General features: G+C 34.3%; 1 protein-coding gene across 12 annotated transcripts in view; it reads right to left on the minus strand.

Moving 5' to 3' along the window:
* Positions 1 to 23,617, minus strand: part of LOC106621805 (leucine-rich repeat neuronal protein 2) — a 164,672-nt gene that overhangs the window by 33,854 nt on the left and 107,201 nt on the right. For all 12 annotated transcript variants that reach the window (XM_036360582.2, XM_036360578.2, XM_036360581.2 and 9 more), the window contains one exon: positions 4,372 to 4,761. The gene's annotated coding sequence lies outside the window, so the exon portion shown is untranslated. The remainder of the gene's footprint in view (positions 1 to 4,371; positions 4,762 to 23,617) is intronic.

Here is a 23,617-nt window from a genome sequence, read left to right on the forward strand (position 1 = left end):
CGACTCAACAACGAGCAATTATAATTGTCACGCAATTGTCAAGCGAATGCGCCGGCGGATAGGAGGCAGGCAGTGAATCTTAGCTTGTCTACACACCGTCAGTTGCTTGCCTCACAAAGCAGCTGCTGCAGCTATGGCTGCTGTTGCTACATATTAGCTGTTGTTGCAAGCGCCAATTACACTTATATATGAAAAGAGTAACAAACACACATACAACAACTGCAACAGTATATAAGTATGTGCAATCATGTGGATTCAGCAGATGTGTGCAGCTTATTCATTTGCCTCCTGCTATATTAATTCGTCTACTTTATGTGCGGCTATTCAATGTGTGCGTATGCAGACGATGCTATCGATGTGTGTATGCGCGTGTGTGCCGTTGCTGCATGTCACATTGTTAGCTGCGTGGCTGTTGGAAATCGTGCCTTTCCATGCGCTGCAACTAGTTAAGGCAATAAGCAACGTCTGAAGTTGCCAGCATCTCATAATTGGTCGGCATTTGCGCGGCAACAATAAATTAAAATTAAAATTTTATGCTTTGAGTGGATATTCACGCGCTTATAAATTCAATGTGTGCTGTCATTAAAGTGAATACAATTTTATTTTATAGTTTCCTTTGCGTCGACTTTCGATATATATTTGCTTCAGATTTTTTTCAGAAAGTTTTTTGTGGGCAGCAACTTAAGAACGGCGCGTCGAGGGAACTGTAGGCGAGTTATTAAAATTTTCAAAGAAAAAATACTAATAATTAACTAATTAGTAAAAAAGTTGTTTCAGTTAATTTGGTACTTTCAATTAAAATTTTTTCGATAAAATTTTACAAAACTCATTAAAAAAAATTACGAAAAAATCATAAAAATGTTCTAGTTTTAAAATTTTTTATAAATTTTCATTCACATAATTAATTTAAAAATTTTAAAACTTGTGAAATTACAACAACGATAAAACTAGAACTTAAAGGAGGTCATTAAAAACCAACAGCTGAGAGCTGAGAATTTATTGACTAAATAAAACCCGCAAAAAAAATTATAAACTATATTATGCATATTATATTGGATACTTTTTTTTTAATTCAGAGATTTCGAAACATAACCACATACAATCTAAAACTTCCTTGCCATGATCAGAATACAGCTTTGTAACCAAATATGATACCTCCATGATCTTCATGACATAAATAATCGAAAAAGTGTGACTTTTTTGCAGATACTGATTGCAAATATACCAAAAACAAACATTGGTTGAAATAGAAATCAAACCCAAATTGCACGTACTAGATATATATGTAGGACTAGATATATAGGAGTTCAAGATATCTTCCTATAATTTTCTCAAATATGAGTTGATATTTTTCAGTTTTCGCCATTTATTACAGGTTGGAATTCAACAAAATGCGTTTTCTAGAATTTATATAATATAAAAAATATATTGCGAAAATGACCTTGAACTGAAATTTTAAACATTCATAACTTTGTTCCAGTTATTCCTGGAAATTAGTGCATGGAAATGAATAATATAATAAGTAAATTGGAGACGTTGCTCGATGAGGATCCGTGTCAAATGCAAGAAAAGCTTGCTGCAGCATTGGTAGTTACCCGCCAAGCCATTTTAAAGCGACTACATGTGAAAAGCGGCCTTAATACCAGGAGAGGCACACAAAAGTTTTTCTGTTGCATGACAACGCTAGGTCTCACGCTGGTAAACCCGTTAAAACCAACCTGGAAACGCTTAATTTCAGATATTGCACCGTCCGATTATTATTTGTTCCGTTCTATTAACATTATTATAATATTTTCAGAAGTATTATATAATCCCGACATAAATCCCGAAATTTCGGGATTATGCAAAACTAGACAAATAACTGCTTTTTGCATTAGCATCAAATGTTGACTTAAACTTTTGTTTGCCTAGATAAATCTCGAAATTTCGGGATTGCCATTACGCCACAATAAAAACTGTTCTAATTAATAAAACTCTCCACTCACAAGACGACATCGAAAAATTGCTTGATTCTTGGATAGCATCACAATATGAACAGTTTTACCGTAATGGTATTCGAGCTTTGCTAAAAAAATCGGAACAAGTTGGAACTAGCAAGACTTCGATTCAATAAAATTGCGTTTTCATTAAAAAACAGCGATAACTTAGTTGCGCACCTAATAATTAACTGAGGAGTATGCATACTGCAGTGAAACATCAAGTTACTCAAGTTATTTAATAATTTTCATCTGTAACCCAACTAGTAAGTAAAACATTGAACTTATGACAACTAAATTGAAAAGTGAATTTAGGAAAAAAGAAAGAAAAACAAGTAAGGAAGGGCTAAGTTCGGATGTAACCGAACATTTTATACTCTCGCAAAGTCAAATGGTATACTCGTTTGAGATTTCTTTGTGGATTGACTGATATTTTAAGGTCAACTATAGGCACTGGGGTCCACATATTCAGTACCTAGGGGCTTGAACAGTTTTGGTTCGATTTAGAGAATTTTTGGTCACAAGGTGGCATACTTTAAACGTATTATTCACGCAAAGTTTTACGCCGATATAATCATTGTTACTTGATTTGCATAGTGGAAAGTGAAAGAATCAAGTGGTATTTAAAATGGTGTCATATGGAAAATAGGCGTGGTTGTAATCCGATTTCGCCCATTTTCGCACTATGACATAGAAATATGAAAAGAACGTTACGCACCGAATTTGGTTGAAATCGGTTAAGCAGATCTCAAGATATGGGTTTTCACCTAAAAGTGGGCCGTGCCACGCCCACTGTCTAATTTTGAACGCGGTTCCTATAAATTAATCTTGTACCATCTCAGATATAAAATTTAATGTCTCTGCCGTGTTTAGTGCTTGATTTATCGCGCTTTTAGTAGTTTTTAACAGTAAAGTTATATGGGGAGTGGGCGGAGTTGCCACCCGATTTCAACTATTTTCACACCGTCAATAGAAGTGCTAAAAACATTTGCTTCTAGTGAATTTTGTTATTATAGTATTAGCGGTTTAGGAGATATGCACATTAAACCTATTAGAGGCGGGACCACGCCCACTTTTTACAAAAACTTTCTAACTGCAGATGCCCCTCCCTAATGTGATCCTGTGTACCAAATAACAGTCTTGTATCTTATTGCGGAGCTTAGTTATGGCAAGTTATTTGTTTTTGATTAATGGCGTTTTGTGGGCGTGGCAGTGGTCCGATTACGCCCATCTGCAATACGAACCGTCTCACGGTACCAAGAAACATGTCTACCAAGTTTCATAAAGATATCGCAATTTTTACTCAAGTTAGAGCTTGCACGGAAGGACGGACGGACAGACAGTCACCCGGATTTCAACTCGTCTCTTCATCCTGATCATTTATATATATATAACCCTATATCTAACTCGATTAGTTTTAGGTGATACAAACAACCGTTAGGTGAACAAAACTATTATACTCTGTAGCAACAGGTTGCGAGAGTATAATAATCCCGACGAATCAATAGCTTTTAAATAAATTCAGGATACATGCTAACCGAATTACAAATTTAAATATTTTCTAAAAATTTAACTTGAACTCGACAATTATGCATTTGTTTTAAACTGGTATATTCTGAACTGGTGTATGCCGATTTAGTGATTATTAGTTTGCGCGGAATTAACATGCAAAAAACACTAGCTGCTTGCGGAAAATTAAATTATTGACTGACGAGTTGAGCTTACATTACACACTAGTTGTAGTGTACTTTATAACCAGTTGCATTGACTAAATTGACTGTCAGCATTCATTTCCTCTCTTCATGCTCAAGTGGAGGAAAATTTGTAATTTCTCATCTGTCCGCCAAAAAAAAACAAATTTTTTATTTTTGTTTCTGATTTTTGCTATTTTTTTACAATTTTCTTTTACTTCTATGATAACTAACAAAACATAGTCACAAAGAACGCACATGAAAATAGAAACGCCATCACTTTTAATAAAATTAAGGTCTAAATTACAACATCATTAAATGGAGTATCAATGTAAAGCAAAAAAGTTTCAATCATTTTCCGAACATTTCAGCGCATAAAGTATTTATTGAAGCATAAAATATGAAATATGAATATGAAATAACTCACATACTTTTTACTGCACAACTCTTATATGGTTTTAATTGCAATCATTTTCCCTAAATGGGATATAACCGCATTCTATAATTAATGATTTTAAAAGCCAATCAATAATTCAATGAGCAAAATTACAAAAAAAAAAAAAACTGTAGATTTATAAAATTGTAATATTTCGCGCTTAAAATTGTAATAAAAATATTATAAAAAGTAAATGTTTTACGATTTTCCTTTTGTTTTTGTTTTTCGTATTTTTTTTCTTGTTTTTGCTATTATATTTTCCACTTACCTTTCTTATATAATCGTGTGTTTGATTGTCTGTATTTTTGTTGGCAATCTCTCCAATTACGCACTTAATTGTACGCCTGTGTATGCGCGTGTATATATTTTAATGATTCTTAATTTGATCGGTTTAAACGTTATTTTTTTTGGCACTTTGCCTTGCCACAGCTGCACTTATCAAGTGGTTACGGGTTTTGGTTACTATTTTGACAGTTCTTGTTATTATTATGATTGCTTTTGTTATAAAGTTTATTACAGCATATTACTGTTGTTATTGTGTTTTTATTGTAGTTGTTGTTGCACTTATTTAATTTACATATGCGCCCATAATTGTCAACACGCATATTTGTTTTTGCAATACGCTTTTTTTATTGCAATGCTTTGCCGTGAACTTAAACTGCAAAGAGAGAGAAAGTAAGAGAAAAATGCGTTAAAGAATGCGTTTATGCCGATTTAATTGAAATCTTTTTTTAAATGCTATGTTTGTTAATTTCAATAAAAAAAAACAAGAAAAAACGTTAACTTCGGTTGCAACGAAGCCATAATACCCTTCACAAAAAAAAAAGTTGACATATAAGAACTTTATTTGGATCGGTCAGTTTGTACGGAAGCTATATGCTGTGGTTGTTCGATCCGAATAATTTGTTTAATTTTTATGACGAACAGACGAACATCGCTAAATCGATTTGGCTCGTCACGCTGATCTTTTATATACTTAAATATGCCATAAAGGGTCTTCGACTTTTTTTTCTGTGTGTTACAAACTTCGTGGAACCCAGTTCATGGTATAACACAAAGGAGAGAAGGAAAAGAGCAAAAAGCGTGAAATCGAAATGCTATATTTACTTTCACTGCACATGAAGCTCTGAAAAAACTTCTAGAAAGTTTAACAGATCTAGCATAGCTTTTCTATAGTGGCAAGAGAGGCCAATGTACGTCCAGTGAATAGGTATCATAACTGTAGAAGAAACACTTCCTCAAACGAATGAAAGCGTTGAAAGCTAAAACTATTTTCGATTTGTAAAGCCTTATAAAAACTCAAGTATCAAAAACTACAAAGAATTAATACGGTTATTTCCGGCGATGTGATTTTCTTAGCTAAAGTATTTTTCACACTAAGAGAGCTTACTTTTATGAATAAAAGGTTTCCCACCTGTAAGTAGCTGTTGATAGTTTATACCCCTGATTTGTTGAGAAGAGAAACTCGGTCAGCCAGATAAACTGAAACATGCTTCGAACCCACACATTTGCATTCATAATCTCAAATATATATAGGAATTTTTCTACTAATGAGCAACCAAACAGAATGAAATTGGGCTCAAGAAAGCAGCTTCGATTCAGTTTTGGCAGTAAAAGTTATTTGATAATGAGTTGTGAGCTGAAAATGAACCTTAAAAAAGTTATATTTACAAAAAAGTCAATAGCGGTTTTTTTATAATAATTTGTTGCTTATAAGTTCTCAATCAATTTATAACGCTGTTGTAGTTTTGATCCAATTCAATGGCTATATCTATAAAAATAAACGAGCCATTACAGTCACTCAGTTATCTCTGCCTTGAAACTGAACTCAAACAGTCCAAAAGATGTAATTCATCTTATGGTGACAGTGTATTGAGTACTCTGACACTCCCCACAAAAAATGGATCCATGAACGCGAAGCGAACTCGACTTTTATCTGTGCAGTGATTTTCATGCAAGCTGCATACGAAACACTTTTTAAAGAATATTTTTTTCTGCTGCTTTTAAACTGGACAAAAATTAATACATATCGCAAACGATGATTTGAAAGAGTGAAAAGATTTCTCAGTTAGTCAGGTAAGAGGTGTAACTCAGAACAGCCAAACTATAGATCCCGAATTTGCATTGCAAAAAGCAAAAGCAAACGTCGTTGGACTTGAGAGACATGATATTGAAAGTTTAGTTTTGCAGTTTGCTATAATATTTGGGTATAACTATACTTTTCACTCTCAAGCCGTTGACACATTATCTTACGAAGTTGCTTGTTAGATGCGCTGAGCTCTCACAAGTGTCAGTAGATCAGATATGCTAGCAGTACTCAAATTCTTGTGATTGTATAGAGAAGAGTGGATTGGGAGATTAAAAACGGGACCTGTTCTCACATCATCTGTTCTGTCTGCAGTGTGGTGGACCTGGAGTTTGAAGATGGAGCAGCCCTCTTCGAAATTTTTCTAAATATTTTCTTAAGCTACAACCAAAATTTATAATTGGTGGCCACTCAAATTTACCTATATACCAAAAAATTAAAGTCTTTTTCATTTCGATTTAAAATTTTAAGCGTTTTCGATTAATATTTTCTGTAGAAATGGTTTCACTTTGCCTTCGTTTACAATTTCACAGTTCATGAGACATTCTCGTTCTCACAACTCCGTGCAGTTAAAATATATGCGACGCATTAAATTGGACGCACAAAAATATTTCTAATAAATTTTCACTTTCGATACAACAAAAGCCTAACCTAACTTTTAACCTTACTCAAGTGTAAATGGATTATATACGCATGCATCGGTATGTATTTTGTGAGTCCCTTATACAATTCTATTCCATGCAATTTAACTTTTGAATGCTTTAAACTTACACTTTCGTTTATTTACTTACCTTTTGCTAAATCCTTTGCAAAGTTATTAAAGTTAGCCAAAGTACCTAAAAGTAGACGACAAATGAAAAGCACTTTGCAGCTCGTAATACTGTTGTTGTTGTTTCGGTGACATATTTTTGTCGGTTTTGTTCTTTTTTTTTTGTTTTCTTGCTTTTCCATTTTGTTTCATACGCTGTGGCAGCATCGATAAATGAAAGTACACTGCGCTCTCGTTACTAGCAATTCCAACTTTTGCGGTTTACTTTTGTAGCATATTTAAAGGCGCATAGCGACCGCAACCATATTGTTGGCGTTGACACAAAAAAGTCGATAATTATTTGGGTCAGCGATGGGTGGTGGCGGTGGCGGTGGTGGTGGCGGTTAACTGCCACTTTTTTATACATTGTTTTTTGTTGTTGCTTTAGTGTTTTTCTGGCTTGCGGTTAGCTTGGGAATTGCAATATGCGCTATCAAACCGGCGCCAATATGCTTAAGAGGTGAATATAATCGAGCAAAGTCGTATTTGACCTTTGACATAGCAACAATTTGAGTGAATGACTGACTAAGTGAGTGCCCCAGTGAGTTAAGAAGAGTGCGTCGTCAGTGAGTGAGTTGCACACAGCGGAGAGGCAAGTGAATGATTGAACGAGTGAATTTGACATTTCTGCGTTGACCCATATATACCGAGTCAACTGGGTGTGGAGCCCGACGCACAAGCATGCAAATGGAGCAATTAAAATATTGACGGGTCGTCGTGGCCCAACCCAACGTTCCACTTGGATGGCACTGTAGTGAACTGTGTTGAACTTAATTTTTTGTCCACAACACAGGCTGCGTGTGCGTGTGTGTGTGTGTATGTGTGAGTGCAATTTGTAAGTAACCGCATTCGCAATAACAACAAGCAGTTAAGTAAATACATATATATGTATATTGCGAGTGTATGTATGTATGTATGTAAGGAGACATATCTGCCGCTTGAGAATGTGCAACGTTGTAAACGACGTTGTTGTGTTGCGGTTGTGGCGCAAGCAACATGAACAGCAGCAACAGCGGCGGCAAATAACAAGACAAGACAACAAATGTGTCACTAACAGCAGTGCAGGACGCAGTGTCACGCTAAAAGCAACAACAACAACAACAATAAAAACCAAACAACTAACAGCAATAGCAGCTAATTTAAAAGCAACAAAACTCAATCATAACAGAAACAACAATCATCCCAACAACAACAGCAACAATTACTAGCAACAATAGCAGTCACTTTATAGGCAACAAAGTTCAACAATAACAATAACATTGTGGCAAAAAGCTTAACCAAGCAAACAAGCAACGCTTTGAGGCAAGTGGCAAGCATGTCTGACTGCATACACACACATACTTACATAAATATCTTCATATAAACATATATAAAGTTAATGTTGCAAGTGTCGCGCTTAAATACGCATTTATGCATGCGCGCAGCCGTCACCGTTTAAATGGCGAGCAAATAGCGGAACCATAAAAAAATCAACACACATACATACATATGTATATATGCAATTTGAAGCGCTTCTGCATGAAAAAAGCAATGCGGCAGCATGCCAACGCTCCTTGTGGCAACATTAGAAATAAAATGAACATGCAACGTTAGGCGCAGTGGCGTGGCAAGCGCGCCGTTGACGCGTCGTTATGCCCGACGCAATGGGCAACAGCTAACGGCAGTGTAGAAAACCGCAACGCCTCATGCGGTTGCGGCTGTGGTGAGTGACGGGTGTTTAACGATGCTCAAGCACGCACACAGACACATCCAAACATATTTATATGTGTATTATTTTCATGTATTGCTGTTGCTGTTGCCGCTGTTGGCATTGTCACGTCACATCAACTGGCGTCTGCTAATGCATATGCGACTTCGTAGCGCTCGCGTGTGTGAGTGCGCTTGTGTGAGTATGCTTGTGTATGTGAGCGTGTACGTGTGACGAAAAGCGCGAAAAGCATTGACCGCTACACCCGCCAACACGACACATTCCATTGCGACAAATGTGCGGCAGTAAATTCACACACTTAAAGGCGTCACACACATATACATACATATTTGTATATGCAATTGTTGTTAGAAATGTTAATGGATATTTTGCACTTAGCAAAGTTGCTCGGCGCAATTGTAAGGTGAGTGGTATTTAGTCGCGTATGAAGAGCTTTCACGCATGTGAAAGCTTCACCGCTGTGACAAGTGAATAAGATCGTTTGTTATTTTGTATTACTGCTTTTGTTTTTGTTTTCTACTTAAAGTTGTTTTCTTTTTCGGTCAGTTATAAGTAAAGCTTTTTATGGAATTACTTTTCTGTGGAAAGGCGATCAGATCTGCAGTCGAATATTTTCAGCTCAGCCTCTATATTAAGACTGCTAATAAATTTGTCCATAGCACTATTTCTATAGCTCCGATGTCATACTCATAACTACCCGTTGGACTTATACCTATCGTAGATTAAGAAAAACAACTTCAATTCTATTAGTACTTTTCGAAGTTGTCAAAACTTTCACATGTTAAATAGCATGAAGAACTCATCAATATTTTCATACTTCTTATCGCTTAGTTCTTCAGATACCCTTTGGTTCAGGAAGTCGAGTGTGTATAAAAGTAACTACACAACCCTTAGTATTGAAGAATTCAGCTTACTGAGAAGTAAATGACAAAGAATCAATTTATGCATTCCTCAAACAAGCCAAATATCCGTGAAACTAGTAGAGAGACTAACTAACGGCTGTAAATATTAATGCTACAGACGTCTCAAGTAAGCCGGTCTTTTTTAATAGCAGTCACAATAACCTTACTATATTTATTATGAGCTGCATACACATAAAGTTCATATAAAAAATTATTCAGATTCATCATCTGAGAAAGCTTCCACCTTTCCAAAAACCTTAGTTGATCATTTAAAAAATACATTGTCTCGAAATTTCAAAAACTAGACTGACCAAAACACACAGAAGCGCCCTCGTGCTTTCTTACCTGCACGTCATGAGGGTGGAAAAAACAGCTTTTTCTGAGCTTTCACATGTTCAGAATTGTCTACATACATTTAGTAGTCATATGAAAATTAATGTAAATGCCACTAGAGCTACTCGTTAGATATATTATATATATTATACATTAGTACATATATGTATATATTTACAAGTACTAGTAATATATGATAATATTGAACTCTTATAAGTGCTATTAACATGCATAGCATAGTAATATGCGTAGCATTAATAACAATATTATCGATGGCGTCTGGTATCGCTTACAATTTGGGGAATATTGTTTGCACATCACACACATATACATAACTTATTTTATTTCATTTCTAATATAAGCATTTATTTACTTGTTCTTGATTGCCCATTAGGCGACAATCACTAAGCTATTACTCGTATATTGTAAGGATCCTGGTGTAGTCAATTTATTATTGAGAGCATCTAGACTCTCAGGTACTTTTGGCTTATGAATTTTTATTTTTTCTTTGTCAGCCTCTTACTTTCTTACTTTGCCTCAAAACAGGGACTGTTTGTTTGGCATTCCGAAGATTGTCGGCAAATATTGTGTATACCTATTAACATATATATCAACACAAAAATAAAGTCATATTAGGCGCTTATGAATAAATAATATTAAGATAAGAAGATATGCTTATGTGCATATGTATGTATGTAGTAATAGAGCAGTTGCATACTTTTGCTTGACTCGACCTTAGCAAATTGAATTTTGTTCAAACAGAACCAAGAAAACGCGTTAGCTACGGTTGCACGCTTCACAAATACAAAAATCCCTACAAGAACTTAATTTTTATCGGTCAATTTGTATGGCAGCTATATGCTTTAGTTATCCGATATGAACAATTTCTTCGAAGATTGCATTAGAGACTTAGACAGTAACCCATGACAAATTTCTTGAAGATATTTCGTTAAATGAAAAAATTTTCAGAGCAAGCACTTGATTCAGTTTGTATTGCAGCTATATGCTATAGTGGTCCGATATTGGCCGTTCCGACAAATGAGCTTCTTGGTGAGAAAAGTATTGGTGCCAAATTTCATACTGATATCTCAAAAACGGAGGGACTAGTGCGCATATATACGCCTTCGAAAAACTAAGGATTTTTGGGGATCAAATTCGCTGCTGAAATGCTGAAAGCTTCTGTAAGAATAGCTTTGAATCAAAAAATATGATCGATCGCTTGAATTTTTCTACCTTGAATTTGTAATTAGAAAAAACTTTATATATTACATTTTGCCCCTGTTGACTTGGAAGTTCATGTCTCAGTCAAGTAGCACGCACCCAACTCTGCTAAAAACTATACAAGAGCAAAGAATGGCACGTATACAACGCATGCTAATCTGATTAAACATATACATATATTATTTGGTGTAGTATGTCGAGGTACTTAACCGAGCATACAATAACTTTTACAAAAACTAAGAAGTCTTAATATTTCGCGGTCTGCCCTAATTTTTTTGTTTTTTATTATTCATCACGAATGCTGTATCAACTCTTTTTAATAACTAAGAAATATTTCATTTTTTTTATGACGAAAGAGACCTCACCCATTAATCGATTCATTAAACTGTAAACCACTTGCATATATTATATTTAAATATGAAAAGCCACGTTATTTACAGACATATACAACAAAAATAATTAATTTCGAGTTAATTAATATTTTCAAGCAACTCATTTAAAGTTCCAAAACACGCTTAGCTACTGAGAATTTTGCCGCCTGTTTCCTCTAATCAATGCAATTTTCATTCAATGTCTTCGATATGTTAACATAAATTGTGTATGCATGTGTGTGTATGTATGTTTATACATATAATAAAAATAAGTATTTATATTTATGCTTGATCGTGAAGCTTATGGCTGTGACAGTTTCACTAATTAACTATATGTAGTAGCTTAATGAGTTATTGTGCTTAGCTTAACCTCACCGTACTACTCACACACACACACGCGCGCATATTTGCATACAAAAGCTTCAAAGAGGCACCAAAAAGGTGCGCTGATCAGGCATTTGACGTTTTGACCTCCAAACTGTCCCAGGTGTGTATTTATTATGCGCTTAATTGAAAAACAAGTAATACACAAATACAACAACGTAAGTATACATATCTACATACAAACATGAAAGCTTTGTAGTTGGGCGATTTGCAGCGCATGGCCGCGAACTTGAAATTTAATAAAATTTGAATTTTTTAGCGGGAATGAAAATTTAAATGAAATAAAGAAGCCACAATGTTATTTCTGTCAACAATAAAATTTAGCTACGGTTTATTTTTTTACATTTGCTTCATTAAATATTTAACAGAACTGCCAGGCCGTGAATTAGTGAATTAATATATAAATTTTATTGCCATGAACGAATATAAAAGTTAATTTTACTTAGAAAAAAAAATTACCAGAATAGTTGCCACTTTGTATTAAAGATTCTTTCAAGTAACTATCTTGCAAGAAGTGACTAGGTTCCAGTGTAAAACAATTCAGTGCTTTAGTAGTTAGGTCTATATAAAGCGATAACAATATTATTATCTCTGTAATATCTAACGGATTCATAAAAACACTGATAGTTTAATAAAGAGCTCGCCTATACACTTAGTTTATCTAGCCTATGAATCTGAGCCTCCTGCTCTCTTCTTTTCTCCCATTCTCTTTAACCCATAAAATATTCGAGCAGAATCTAAATTGAACCTGTTGATAAGCTTCAAAATTGCCTTTCTTTAACCTTTGTAAAATTATTAAATTCAGAGTTTTGAAGTTGATATCCAAACTCCAGAAAACTTTTAATAGGAATTATGGCGGAATTATTTAACAGCAGCTTAAAAAGAAGTTTATAAGCAAGCAGCTGAGCAGCTGAGATGATAAAATGAAAAAAAACGAGAGCTTGTGCTGAATGAAGAGATATTCGCGAAAAGGTTACAAGTGCCCTAAAGTAAAGCTTTGAACACAAAGACGACTGCACGATAACGAAATTTTCTTGTCGGCAAATGTCGTCTTGAAGCCAGCTTCTTGAACATTTTGAAGACGGTAGCGACATCTCAAACAGCTGATGGACACAATTTCGTTGTTGCGGTACTAAAAGTAAAACCTTTCACTTCAATGATATTAAAACATTTTGTTCAAAAAATAAGTAAATAGGTCGATTTATTTATTTTAAATTAACAACTGTTATTACAAGTGATATATTAGCGCTATTTTATGGTTGTGTTGGTAAAATAACGTCAGACTTGTTAGAATTTTGAATAATTTTACATTTCACATATTAGTATCAACACTACTGCTAATTTAGAGACAGCGACAACTGCAAGCCTGCTGGCATGAAGTCTTGCTGTTGTCTAATTAACTGTGTCCCTAAAAACGTGTGTATTTAAATATTTAACAGATGCTATCTGTCGCTTGTCGTCATCTATGTGTTCTGCGTTTAAATGCGTGCGTTAAAAATTTTACGCTCAGAGAGAGCATAAAGATGAAGTGATAAAGAGAAAAAATAAATATTAGGGAACGAAGTGCGACATATAAAATAGAGTTTATGGGGTAGGTAGCGAAGTTAAGTATATTTGTAGTAAAGGCTTTTTTAGTGGCGTGGCCTTTTAGTAAATTTACTCGATATTCTAATTTGTCCAATGGAATAGTTTTCAAGTAAAAATAAGGACATATAAGAAGCAATGAAGCGCTGGCGTATGGAAAATTCTGCAGATAATATACCTTTCTCATATCAAAATTTTTGTTTACTCTCAAAAACTACATTTGGTTAAAAATAATATATTTTTTCATTACTATCAACTCAGTAGACTGGATGTTCAATACAAGTACTATACAAACCATATAATTAATCCACAAATAAAGATCCTGTTTCGCAATATGTTTAGTTTTTCCCATTTTCCCTGTAGATTTACTTGCTAACGAACAATACTTAAAAATAATTAAATAATTTCATAGCTTCTGAGATGGTAACTATGATATAAGCCCATAATTATATGTCAAATGTACAAGGAAGTAATTCCAGTGAGCATTTAATGGTACATGGTATATACCTATAATATATGGTAAATATGCAGATGTAGGTATATGTATCTCATATATGCGTGTATACCCGAACAGGTAACTGGTAACTGGTATAAACCATTGCAGCTTGTTACTGCATATCGTAAAATCTACAAAGTAACAACGACACGTGCCTCAAGCGACATGTGACAATAATAATAACAACAACAACAACGACAATCAGTTAAAAAATAACATGCAACGTGTGCTGCAACATGCATATGTAAGTGCGTTGGTACTTCATTTTCTACAACAAAAACAACTGACCACTTGGCTCATTAACTTTGGCGCTACACGCATATTCATGTATATTTGTATGTACTCGCTTAAGTACATGTATGTATATGTACATCACTAGCTGTGGCAAATTCAGATAGTCTGTAAAACTCTACTCCAGTTTTTCTAAGCATGTATGCAACTTTCATTCAACACACGCATCCAAATTCGGCCAGAACATTAAACGATTACATAATTACGCTAGTGAAAATAGTCTTATTGTTTTTGTTGTTGCTATTCTATGTTGCTCTAGAATTTCTAAACGCCGCATGCATGCAAAGTGCGAAGTAAAACATGTATACTATTCGAGCCGCATGTTGCATGTTGCAAGAAGGTATATACATACACGCATGCGCGTAGTTAATAGTCGCAGCACACGCACTTCCACTTTTTATTTCTTCTGAAAAGTGCATACAATGTTTATTGCTCACACTTTGAATTAGAAGTGCACTCGTGCGGCCTTACGCTTCCTTTTCTATCATTTCTACCCTTCCTGTCTTAATGTCTTTATTTTTATACCCTGAACAGGGTATGACACGATGTTTGTAATACCCAGAACGAAACGTCAGAGACCCTTTAAAGTGTATGTATAAATTATCAGCGTGTTGAACTGATTCGACTTAGCCAGAGAACTTAGAAGGTCCATTTAAGTTCTCTGATTTAGCCATGCCGTCTGTCTGTGTATATGCGAACTAGTCCCTCTATTTTTGAGATTACGGCATAAAATTTTGCACCCATCCTTTTCTCACCAAGAAACTGTTTATTTGTCGAAACAGCCGAAATCGGATCACTTTAGCGTAAAGATGAGCGATCGAAATAAAGTGCTTGTATGGAAAGCTTTTTCATTTGACGAGATCTCTTTAAGAAATTTGGCTGGACGTATCGCCTAAAGCAATGATGCAAGCTCCGAAAAAATTTTTCAGATCGGATCTCTTTATCATATAGCTGCCATACAAAGTGAACGATCGGAATCAAGTGCTTGTATAGGAAACTTCTTCATTTGAGGTGTTATCTTCACCAAATTTGGCATGAGATATTACGTAAGATAATGCTACAATCCTAGAAGAAATTGTTCAGATCGAGTCACTATAACATATAACTGCCATACAAATTGACCAATCGAAGTTCTTGTAAGGAATTTTGGTATTTGTGAAGGGTATTATAGCTTCGATACAACCGAAGTTAACGTTTTTCTTGCTTGTTTAGTCTTTTGTTTCTTGTGCGGGTTAGCATGGGTCAATTCTTTCTTCATTGGCTACCTAAGTTCTGCTAGCACACCTTTATTACGAAACCACTTCCGTTACGTGGCCGCACGCATAAATATTCTTCTTTCAATAATCATATTTATATATACACGCAATCACACACATGCAACGAAAGCTACCTTAGTATTCCACACCTCTCTGCAGCAATGTACAGAGTTTAATGTCAGCTGGTAATGACAATGTTGTCACATTAAGTGCGGCACGTTGCACAGCATAATAAATATCGATTTGAGGAAGTGCTTTGAATAGCCAATGCAAATGCGTTTTTACTAATCTTTAAATTGTTTTCATTTTCTAATTGGTAAACAAAACTTTTTTTTCAATATTTTTGATTTTTATAAGTTTACGCTTGGCTGCTGAGGCTCATAGTGCAATACATATCTTGCTTTTATATATGCGTCGAAAGCACGGTTTGCAAGATATGGTCACAATATCTCAATTCAATGTTGTCGGATCTTAAAACAATCGTAAATGTTGATATGAGCTATCGTCTTTTAAGTTATTTAAGAAAATGTTGGACCGCGACAGTTGGACAATACTGGCAGAGAGTCTAATTACATAAACAAATTTTTTTAACAAAAGAATAATTGTCTTCAAAGAATTTAGTTCAGAAGGAATAATTTACAAAATTGTAATAGGTATATAATATTTAGCTTCAATCGGTATAAAATAATCCCACTCTACATTCATATCTATTCTGGTACTGAATGAAACTAAACAGTTTATACAAAGATGACTCCACTTGAATTCAAGTCAGACTTATCACATTATTTTTTAGATTTTTTATAATTTTTATAGATTCCCAAATGGTTATAATGCAACGCCTATATGATTTGAGCTGATAAAAAATTTCCAATCGAAAAACTGTGAGCTCTTTGGTAGAGTGCTAAACGATTACTTGTGAATGGATGATGAGAATATCTGTACAAAAAACTTTTGGCCTTGGTTCCAAGTTTTTAGTTTTTGTGTCAAAGTCCAACGACACATCAGTTCCAAAAGAAAAATCTGTTATGAAAGCCTAAGGCGAGAAAACCATTAATTGGTTGCTAAGTTGTTGAAAACTAAAACATAAAGATATCTTACTGCAAGGTTAGCTGAAAAAAACTTTAGGTATTAGCCCTAAAATCACACAATAGATTAATTGTGTCTCCTCGAACAGTCGCAATAAGCCATTAAATGTTATTTGAAAATTCTGCCTTAAGCTTTAAAATATAGATCTTGATTTTTCTTTACTAAACAAATAATGCTGAAATTTTGACGTTTCAGAATGTGCAGCAAGGCGTGACACGACCTGCTTTTAAGCGTAATTTCATATAGATGTAGGGTAGATAAAATTACAGTCATGTCTACCTTCAACATATTACAGTATAATCTGCTTTAGTCAGTTTATATAATATAATTATTAAAGACACCTTATAGAAATTTGGCACAAATAGTTCACTCTACATGAGTGAGTTCGGTTCAAAAAATTTGCTTGATTGAGCTGTAAATCTCGATCAATATGTAATATATATTTAAGAGTAATTAGTTAAATATTTTTACTTGAAAAGAAAAGCGACTGTTGTGAAAATTTTTGGAGATCGGTAGAGACCTTCCAATAACCTCCATATACCAAAAATATCGTTCGCTATACATATGTATTTCGGCACGAATCAAAATATCTCAATAAAATGTCTATAATGTTTCACTTTCCATAATGTAGCTAGGAACCAAATATGTGTGTTATCGGAATCCTCCACTCCTAACCCTTTTAAAATGTACATATTTTTCTTACTAGCTTCTGTTGACTACAGAGCCTTTTAAGTTAATTTTTTACCAATAATATAGTAAATCATAACTTTTGAAACACTTATAATTTCAAAAATGTTCAATAGTCGTTTCCACCTGAATTTCGAATCATTTTAATTTTTTTATTTTAAATTTTCGCATAATCGCACATTTTTGTTAAATATATTGAAAGTTTTGAAGTGGTGAAAAATTACAAGTTGTACCAAAATTTTATCACAGAAAAGCATTATTCTCAGCAGTTCTAAATTTTTAAATTACCCAGGGAAAAAAAAGTAATTTACTATTCTAAAATTTGCTACTTTAAACAAATTCATTTCGAATATGTCCATAATTCTCATTTCGCTATTAGGCATTTATTGATTTGAACGAAAACATTTATTTATGCTCAATTGACTGGTTCAAGGCTCTGCAATTACAAACACATATGTATGTGTGCATACATGTATATGTAAATACACACATGTATTTATGCCTTCAATTTATAATATTTATTGAGTACCTAAGCGCTTGCAAGCAACTAGAATCCTATCAGAAGCTGTCATTGACGTTGGCAATTTATGATATAACCGAAGTGCAGCGAAAAGCAATAGAGGAACACGCCCGCAGAGCAGGTCGCTACAACAACAAGTACAACAATAACACGTGCATTGATATGCGTACACTGCATTTGCAATGTCAATGACAATAATCAGAGGCGGCATACAAGAACAAGAACAGCATGTGCAGAAAACGCAGATTCACACATACAAACATATGCATATACCTATATTTATATATATATGTACTCATATAGCAAGCTCATTGAATTGCATGCTGCAAACACTTAGCTACCATATAGTTAATGGTTCATTCATTCAGTTTGAATGGTTGCCTGCATGTATGTGCATATGTGTGCGTATGTGCACTGCCGTGCGGCTTACTTGCACTATATTGACTTTTAGATTGCGTGCTGTCACTCAATCGCTTGCCATTATTGCTGTCATACTAATGGTTGTTGTCAGTATTGTTGTTAGCACTGTTGTGTTGTTGTTGTTGTTGTTGTTGCCACAGCATCCATGGCTTGTATCGCTCTCATGTTGTATGTACAATTTGACCCAGTTCACTTTCATGCAAACACAAGGTACTGTAGATACATATATGCACTTATATATATACCTATGTAGGTGTTTATATATGTATGCGTTTGTGTGCGTGTGCCTGCATTAACTTTTTCAATTCAAAGGCAATATTTTTTATTGAAATTGCCTTCCGCTCAATAAATTGTCAGCGCCGCAACACAGCACAGTAGCAGCATTGAGACGCGACTAACAAACAGACAGTGGATTTTTATGTTTGCGTGTGTGTGTGCGCGCCTGTATTTGCATCCACAATTCGAATTTACTATTTATTTATTTTCATTATTCTCGCGCGCAAACGCTGTGGCGCCCCCAACCGCCTGCAGTACGCGTAGTATTTGTTGTTGTTGTTAGCTTTTTGTTGTTGTTGTTGTTATTGGCGGTGCCACATTCAATTTGCAATCATTTCTGCCATTATTCGCAAAAGTTGCTGTTGTTGTTGCTACAATTCTTGTTGTTGTTGTTTAACTTTATTGCTTGTGGCTGCGTTTCATTATGCACTCACTAACTCACGGCCACTGTCGTCGATATTTCTATTTATGCCAATTCGCTGCGCTATAAATAAAATTTGTATCAGCAATCAGCTGAAGGCTAACACATAGCCAAAAGCATGCACGCATACACAAACCAACATACATATAAATATATGTGCAAATATAAATGTATTTCTCACATACATATATTAAATGCATTTATATATGCAGTCGATAAGTATCTAAGCCATGAGAGCATTTATATATATATATATATATATTTATGTCAAAACACACACATACATACATATATATGTATTAATTGCTTTTCAGTTGTAAATATGCATATAAATTCATATAAATAAATTGAAACTGCATTTCGACTGCCTAAGCATAGGCTTTTTTTGGAATTTTTTGTTGTGAAAATGAAATTTATGAATTTTATATAATATTTTCCTCATTTTTCACTTTTATCTATTAATATCTATTTTTCTAGCTATATTTATTTATGCAGTTATTATTGCTATTGCTCAAAGTGTTATTGGCACAACAAAGCTTATGGCAAAAAATGTGCGAGAAAAAAATGTTGAAAAAAATATATGGAGAGTTTAATACAAAATAATATAGAAATTGTTTTAAAGTTTAAATGCTTAAAATTCGGAAAATTCAAACTGTTTGATAGGTATAAGTTAACGTTTTCTCCTTTTTTTTCCACAAATTTCTTGTCAAAAAAAAAACTCGCGACAAAGAAAATTTGCGACAATAAAGACGTAAACGCCATAACTTAGAAATATTTTCAACAAATTTTTCTACGGAAATAATATGGAAATGTTAGAAAATCGCTATAATGGGTGCATTGTCCTCATTGCTAACTATCTTGTATATTGAAATTGAATTTAAACAAAACAAATTATTTTGCACCATTTAAGTAGTCTAAATTATCCCAGTCATCTCTATAGAAAAATAGTATCGTTTATGCTGAATTATTTTCGTAAGCACTGGTATATTTAAATGTAATATTTACAACATTTTGCCAGCTCATTTAATTTCTTATTTATTTTGCTATTTTTTCGAATTTGTGTGTAAGAGTATTTCAGCGGCGACAACGATAACGACGTGGCATATCGATTTCTGCGACTTGCTTACATCAGCGTAAACGCAGCCATTTAATGTTTAATAAATAAATAATATTCTATGATGGTTTCAAGTTCACAGCAATAACAGTGCTTGTGTGGCCCCAGTTGCTGACTTGAGTTATACGAGTTCATAATCAAGAACCCACACATATTTTAAGACGTGTCTACGCGTTTGCAAAATGTTCTGTTTATTTATTTGTTGTTTACTTGGCTCGAGCGACTGAGATATACTTACACATAAGTGACATAAGAATCAGCTTGTAAGTCAGTCAGTTGCTCTCTTTGGTTTTCATTTCACCAATGTTGCCATTGTTCTATTTGTATACAAGATTTTTCACACATTTAGTTTTTTAGTTATAATTTTTATAATGTAAAAGCTCAAAACTAAAATCTAACTACTAAAAATAGTCTACCGTACAGTCTGCTGAAGCGGACGGTAGAAGCGCTGGTGAGTGTTAATTTACTTTGCGCTCTCATCATGGTATCAGCTGATTCGGTCCACGGTTTTGCGTCGGTGACTGTTTGTGCCATAAGTATTGCCAAAACGGTAGCAATTTTCAAAATTATGTGCTAATTTTTTACCGTAAATACAATTGCTTTTTTATAACAACCTTTAAGATGAGTTAAGATTACTTAGTAAGAAAAAAAGATCTTTAACTTGATTTTGATCAATTAGTTTGTAGAGCAACTATATGCTATAGCCGTCCAATCTGAACAATATGTTCAGAGATATCAGCTTTGCTTCGAGCAATAATCAGTACCGAATTTCCTGTAGTTATCTCGTTAAAAATGAAAAAAGTTTACACAAGAACTTGATTATATTTATATAGTTTGTGTATCACCTATATGGTATAATGGTGGTTCGGACGGACAGACAGACGGACGACTAATTCGACTCAGCTCGTCACAATGATCATTTATATGGCATATATGTTTACTTTAAAGGGTCTGGATGTAACCAAAATCGTGGCTTATTATACCTTATGCAGGGTAGTCGAATGTTTCAAACTCAAATTTTTTTTCATCATTTAAATATACTTTGACTTATTACAATGATTATGTTTTTATCAACAATTATATTGAGTGTGCTTTCCTTGTTCTTACATCTTATTTATAGGGAACCTTACTATCTTCTCCACATCCATATTGCCACAAAGTTATTAAAGGAATGTAAATAACTTTCCACATGTCGTACATACATATATACATACATGTGTAAGTAAGTGGTGCTTATTTTACAAACTTCATAAGAAATATGATCGCCTTACAAAGCAGCTCGAAAAATAAACTCGAAGCTCTAAACAAAAAATGCCGGCGTTTCAGTTTGTAGACATGAAATGACTGCATAGCCCATATACAATATACATATGTATGTACCTTTGCAAATTTGTTTAGTATATAAATATATATCTATATTGCATATACAAACGGCTTTTATGCAAAAGTCAATCAACTGTAGACAATAAATGTTTGCTTTCTCTACAACTGACTTTAGTGCTTCAGCGATTTTCATATTGTCATTACATAGTCACACATATACAAACATACGTATGCACATGCATATGCAAATATACATATACATATATAAAGACGTATATTTTCTTTTTTCGCGCAAAATTAAATTTTCGTATTTTTTTCTTCGGTCTTCCTTATTCAATTACATATGTTGTTTCGCTAAGAAACCGCACGCCGCTTTGTTGTTTTATTTTAATTTTTTTGTTTTTTATTGTTACTGCTTTCTTGCCTATTATTGCCGCACACAGTCAGCCAGGCATTCGTCGCAATGTTCCGCTTAAGGCGATTATTGTGATTTTATTGCAAAAAAAGTAAATAAATCCATCAGTGAACCCATGCGGTGTAAAGCATCCTACTGTTCAATGAACCGTCAAACGCTATGCGACGCGCACAACGACACCCCAACCTCCCCTTACCGCTGTGTCAGACCGCAAGCCGCATTGGTCTGTACGCTGAAATAGCTATTCGAACTGATGATGCCGCATATCTAACTCGTAGTTACAGTTATCGATAGCGATTGATGGCGAATAAGCAAAATCAAATTTTCCAGATACATATATAGGTGTGTGTATGTGTGCCATACATACGCGTTTATGCGCGCGGGTATGATAAATAAATATTGAAATTGAAAATGAAATTGAAATTGGAGCGTATTTCAGTTAAGTGAGTGTGGAAAATGAAAGCAAAAAGCAAAAGCTTGGCGTGCAAATAAAAATCATAAACAAGCATACTATATACACACCCGCCAGCTGAAATGTTAGCCTGCCTTTATTTATGTAGTTGCCTATTTTTGCATATATCACATGTATGTATGTGTGCCTATGGGTGTATTAGTGAGTATTTCAAAGCTCTTTCATTTGCCTAGTGCTCGCAGCTGTGTTGTAATGTAGCCGTGAGCTTGTAATATACACAGCACTTTCTTTCATTCTTTTTTTTCATTCATTTTTTCTTGCTTTGTACGATTTCGCGGTATTTCACATACCGCACACATACACGAACTCGAAAAGAAAAACATAAAGCTCGCCGCTGCCACCATCAACGCTGATTTGCTGTATACCGTTGTTTATTTACACTTAAAGGTAATGGAATTTAAAAGTAAACAACAACAAGCGCGGCAGCCAACTCAAATTCTAGCGAAATGAAAATTGAGAATTGCCGTTATGTATGTGTATTGGTATGTAAGCACATATCAGCGTTAATTGAGCTACTTAGTAGCACCGTTATAGGTTGGCAGCTCAAACTTACACTTGTATTGGTGTGTGTATTGACTCACCCGTTTACATGTAAGCGCATTTTGTTTGCATTAAAAGCAGCTGTTTTGAAATATGTGCATGTTCGGCATTTGGTTTTTCAATTTCAATTTTCTTGATAATGTAAACAAATTGATGGAAAATTTGTAGCACTCTTGGTGGCAGTCGTTAAACAATGGACACAAAAAGGCAATTTTAAGTTGGGTAATAAAGCAATTTAACAGATCCTAATAACACTTTTGACGTTGGGTTCTGGGTATAGCAGCCTAAAGGTAGACTATGAAAAATTATTGGCTCTCAAATATGGCGTTTTGAAACAAGAAGGATGTCAAATATATGGTTAGACCACGAATGTACATTACCCGGGCCGTAACGCCCGTTGTCGATTGCACGAGATGAAACCACAGTGACTAATATTTTATTTATTCGTCTAACAGCCTAAAAGTAGACTGTGAATGGTGCATTTTGAGAAAAGAAAGCGAAAAGATCTATTAAACGAATTAGAGTGAAAGAAGCAATTAGCGGAGTTGATATCGAGTGATATGTGGGAAAGTTTTACCAGAAATAATACTCTTAGTCGGTGGAGATGTGGCAAAACATTTTAAAGATCGCTACAGCTGTGTAATATCCTCAATGATAAATATATTTATATATTTATTAGTATATCAACATAAAAGTATACTACGTAGAACTCATCATTGAGATACTTACATATTGTTAGGGAGGGTTGGAAAAAAAGGGATATAAATTTAAAACAAAAAAAGCGTTGTTTTCGAGCTACC

Source organism: Bactrocera oleae, chromosome 6 (genome assembly GCF_042242935.1).
Source record: "Bactrocera oleae isolate idBacOlea1 chromosome 6, idBacOlea1, whole genome shotgun sequence".
NCBI lineage: Eukaryota > Metazoa > Arthropoda > Insecta > Diptera > Tephritidae > Bactrocera > Bactrocera oleae.